Raw genomic sequence first — 4,828 nt, 5'->3', positions numbered from 1 at the left:
ATAATAAACTAAGTTTTGAAAGCGCCAATTATGTATCACGGTACCTCCCACACGCTAAACGAGCGCTCTACCACTTGAGCTACGCCCCCGTCAAGCGACACCATTTTATTCAAAGGTTTCAATTGTTTTATTCTCAACAACCACACAAGCTCCGGATATCTATCTCAGTACCTCCCACACGCTAAGCGAGCGCTCTACCACTTGATCTACGTCCCCCGCAAATAACGCAATTTCATTTAAAGGTTTCACGAGTTTTATACTCAACAATCATTCACAACAATTTTTATCGTCACCTAGACATGAAATTATAAGATTTGGAAGCGCCGTTTATGTCATCAAGACATAATAAACTAAGTTTTGAAAGCGCCAATTATGTATCACGGTACCCTCACGCGCTAAACGAGCGCTCTACCACTTGAGCTACTTCTCCAGCAAATGGTGGTAGAGCTCTCACATGCTAAGCAATCAAGGATTCACGTGCTTCATACTCAACAATCTCTCACAACAATTTTTATCGTAACCAAGACATAAAATAGTAAGATTTGGAAGCGCCGGGTATCGATCCCGGTACCTCTCACATGCTAAGCGTGCGCTCTACCACTTGAGCTACGCCCCCGTCATGCGACACCATTTTATTCAAAGGTTTCACGTGTTTTATTCTCAACAACCACACAAGCGCCGGGTATCTATCCCGGTACCTCCCACACGCTAAGCGAGCGCTCTACCACTTGATCTACGTTCCCGGCAAATAACGCAATTTTGTTCAAAGGTTTCACGTGTTTTATACTCAACAATTTGGAAGCGCCGGGTATCGATCCCGGTACCTCTCACATGCTGAGCAAGCGCTCTACCACTTGAGCTACGCCCCCAACGTATGTTATTGTTTTATTTTCAACAACCACTCTAAACAATTTTTCTTTTTATCAAGACAAAATAGTAAGATTTGGAAGTTTTGAAAGCGCCAATTATGTATCACGGTACCTCCCACACGCTAAACGAGCGCTCTACCACTTGAGCTACTTCTCCGGCAAATAACGCCATTTTATTTAAAGGTTTCACGTGTTTTATTCTCAACAACCACTCAACAATTTTTATCGTATCGGCACCAGTACCCTGCAAGTGAAGCCATTTCATTCAGAAATTTCACGTATTTTATACTTAAAAATCACTCACAACAATTTTTATCATCATCAAAGATAACAAAGTGAGATTTGAAGCGTCGGGTATCGATACCAGTAACTCTCACATGCTAAGCAAGCGCCCTATCACTTGATCTACGCCCCGGCAAGTGACTACATTTTATTCAAAGGTTTTACTTGTTTTATCTCAACAACCACTCATAACCATTCTTATCGTCACCACGATATAAGAAAATTAGATTTGGAAGCACCGCGTGTCGATCCTGGTACCTCTCACATGTTAAGCAATCAAGGTTTCACGTGCTTCATACTCAACAATCTCTCACAACAATTTTTATCGTCACCAAGATATAAAATAGGAAGATTAGGAAGCGCCGGGTATCGATCCCGGTACCTCTCCCATGCTAAGCGAGCGCTCTACCACTTGAGCTACGGCCCCAACGTATGTCATTGTTTTATTTTCGACAACCACTCTCAACAATTTTTCTTGTTACCAAGACAAAATAGTAAGATTTGGAAGCGCCGAGTATCGACCGCGGTACTCTGCAAGTGAATCCATTGCATTCAAAAATTCCACGTATTTCATACATAATAATCACATGCAACAATTTTTTTGTCATCAAGACATAATAAACTAAGTTTTGAAAGCGCCAATTATGTATCACGGTACCTCCCACACGCTAAACGAGCGCTCTACCACTTGAGCTACGTCCCCGGCAAATAACGCCATTTTATTCAAAGGTTTCACGTGTTTTATTCTCAACAACCTCTCAACAATTTTTATCGTATCGGCACCGGTACCCTGCAAGTGAAGACATTTCATTCAGAAATTTCACGTTTTTTATACTTAAAAATCACTCACAATTTTTATCATCATCAAGACATAACAAAGTGAGATTTGAAAGCGTCGGGTATCGATACCAGTAACTCTCACATGCTAAGCGAGCGCTCTACCACTTGATCTACGCCCCCGGCAAGTGACTACATTTTATTTAAAGGATTTACGTGTTTTATTCTCAACAACCACTCACAACAATTTTTATCGTCACCACGATATAAAAAAGTTAGATTTGGAAGCACCGCGTATCGAACCTGGTACCTCTCACATGCTAAGCAATCAAGGTTTCACGTGCTTCATACTCAACAATCTCTCACAACAATTTTTATCGTCACCAAGACATAAAATAGCAAAATTTGGAAGCGCCGGGTATCGATCCCGGTACCTCTCACATGCTAAGCGAGCGCTCGACCACTTGAGCTACGCCCCCGTCAAGCGACACCATTTTTATTCAAAGGTTTCACGTGTTTTATTCTCAACAACCACACAAGCGCCGGGTATCTATCCCGGTACCTCCCACACGCTAAGCGAGCGCTCTACCACTTGATCTACGTTCCCGGCAAATAACGCAATTTTGTTCAAAGGTTTCACGTGTTTTATACTCAACAATTTGGAAGCGCCGGGTATCGATCCCGGCACCTCTCACATGCTGAGCAAGCGCTCTACCACTTGAGCTACGCCCCCAACGTATGTTATTGTTTTATTTTCAACAACCACTCTAAACAATTTTTCTTTTTATCAAGACAAAATAGTAAGATTTGGAAGCGCCGAGTATCGACCGCGGTACTCTGCAAGTGAATCCATTGCATTCAAAAATTCCACGTATTTCATACTTAATAATCACTTGCAACCATTTTTTTCGTCATCAAGACATAATAAACTAAGTTTTGAAAGCGCCAATTATGTATCACGGTACCTCCCACACGCTAAACGAGCGCTCTACCACTTGAGCTACTTCTCCGGCAAATAACGCCATTTTATTCAAAGGTTTCACGTGTTTTATTCTCAACAACCACTCAACAATTTTTATCGTATCGGCACCAGTACCCTACAAGTGAAGCCATTTCATTCAGAAATTTTACGTATTTTATACTTAAAAATCACTCACAACAATTTTTATCATCATCAAGACATAACAAAGTAAGATTTGAAAGCGTCGGGTATCGATACCAGTAACTTTCACATGCTAAGCGAGCGCCCTATCACTTGATCTACGCCCCCGGCAAGTGACTACATTTTATTCAATGGTTTTACTTGTTTTATTCTCAACAACCACTCATAATCATTCTTATCGTCACCACGATATAAAAAAATTAGATTTGGAAGCACCGCGTATCGATCCTGGTACCTCTCACATGTTAAGCAATCAAGGTTTCACGTGCTTCATACTCAACAATCTCTCACAACAATTTTTATCGTCACCAAGATATAAAATAGTAAGATTTGGAAGCGCCGGGTATCGATCCCGGTACCTCTCCCATGCTAAGCGAGCGCTCTACCACTTGAGCTACGCCCCCAACGTATGTCATTGTTTTATTTTCGACAACCACTCTCAACAATTTTTCTTGTTACCAAGACAAAATAGTAAGATTTGGAAGCGCCGAGTATCGACCGCGGTACTCTGCAAGTGAATCCATTGCATTCAAAAATTCCACGTATTTCATACTTAATAATCACTTGCAACCATTTTTTTCGTCATCAAGACATAATAAACTAAGTTTTGAAAGCGCCAATTATGTATCACGGTACCTCCCACACGCTAAACGAGCGCTCTACCACTTGAGCTACTTCTCCGGCAAATAACGCCATTTTATTCAAAGGTTTCACGTGTTTTATTCTCAACAACCTCAACAATTTTTATCGTATCGGCACCGGTACCCTGCAAATGAAGACATTTCATTCAGAAATTTCACGTTTTTTATACTTAAAAATCATTCACAAGTATTTTTATCATCATCAAGACATAACAAAGTGAGATTTGAAAGCGTCGGGTATCGATACCAGTAACTCTCACATGCTAAGCGAGCTCTCTACCACTTGATGTACGCCCCCGGCAAGTGACTACATTTTATTTAAAGGTTTTACGTGTTTTATTCTCAACAACCACTCACAACAATTTTTATCGTCACCACGATATAAAAATTAGATTTGGAAGCACCGCGTCGAACCTGTACCTCTCACATGCTAAGCAATCAAGGTTTCACGTGCTTCATACTCAACAATCTCTCACAACAATTTTTATCGTCACCAAGACATAAAATAGTAAAATTTGGAAGCGCCGGGTATCGATCCCGGTACCTCTCACATGCTAAGCGAGCGCTCTACCACTTGAGCTACGCCCCCGTCAAGCGACACCATTTTATTCAAAGGTTTCACGTGTTTTATTTTCAACAACCACACAAGCGCCGGATATCTATCCCAGTACCTCCCACACGCTAAGCGAGCGCTCTACCACTTGATCTACGTCCCCCGCAAATAACGCAATTTCATTTAAAGGTTTCACGAGTTTTATACTCAACAATCATTCACAATAATTTTTATCGTCACCTAGACATGAAATTATAAGATTTGGAAGCGCCGTTTATGTCATCAAGACATAATAAACTAAGTTTTGAAAGCGCCAATTATTTATCACGGTACCTCCCACGCGCTAAACGAGCGCTCTACCACTTGAGCTACTAACGCCATTTTATTCAAAGGTTTCACGTGTTTTATTCTCAACAACCACTCAACAATTTTTATTGTATCGGCACCAGTACCCTGCAAGTGAAGCCATTTCATTCAGAAATTTCACGTATTTTATACTTAAAAATCACTCACAACAATTTTTATCATCATCAAGACATAACAA

The 4,828-nt window shown here is 40.9% G+C and overlaps 4 non-coding genes across 4 annotated transcripts; all 4 read right to left on the bottom strand.

Annotated features, from left to right (window-relative positions):
* Positions 1–543: 543 nt before the first annotated feature.
* On the bottom strand, positions 544–616 carry Trnaa-agc. Its single transcript has one exon. It is a non-coding gene; the product is annotated as a tRNA-Ala (tRNA).
* Positions 617–2,334: 1,718 nt separating this feature from the next.
* On the bottom strand, positions 2,335–2,407 carry Trnaa-agc. The gene has a single exon. It is a non-coding gene; the product is annotated as a tRNA-Ala (tRNA).
* A 1,014-nt stretch (positions 2,408–3,421) lies between these two features.
* Positions 3,422–3,494, bottom strand: Trnaa-agc. The gene has a single exon. It is a non-coding gene; the product is annotated as a tRNA-Ala (tRNA).
* Positions 3,495–4,247: 753 nt separating this feature from the next.
* On the bottom strand, positions 4,248–4,320 carry Trnaa-agc. Its single transcript has one exon. It is a non-coding gene; the product is annotated as a tRNA-Ala (tRNA).
* Positions 4,321–4,828: the final 508 nt, after the last annotated feature.

This window comes from Ctenocephalides felis, unplaced genomic scaffold, assembly GCF_003426905.1.
Source record: "Ctenocephalides felis isolate EL2017-DRISC unplaced genomic scaffold, ASM342690v1 CF-g0.4_SCAFFOLD_02039, whole genome shotgun sequence".
NCBI lineage: Eukaryota > Metazoa > Arthropoda > Insecta > Siphonaptera > Pulicidae > Ctenocephalides > Ctenocephalides felis.
The sequence above is the reverse complement of the archived record's forward strand: the minus strand, read 5'-3'. Positions and strand labels throughout refer to the sequence as shown.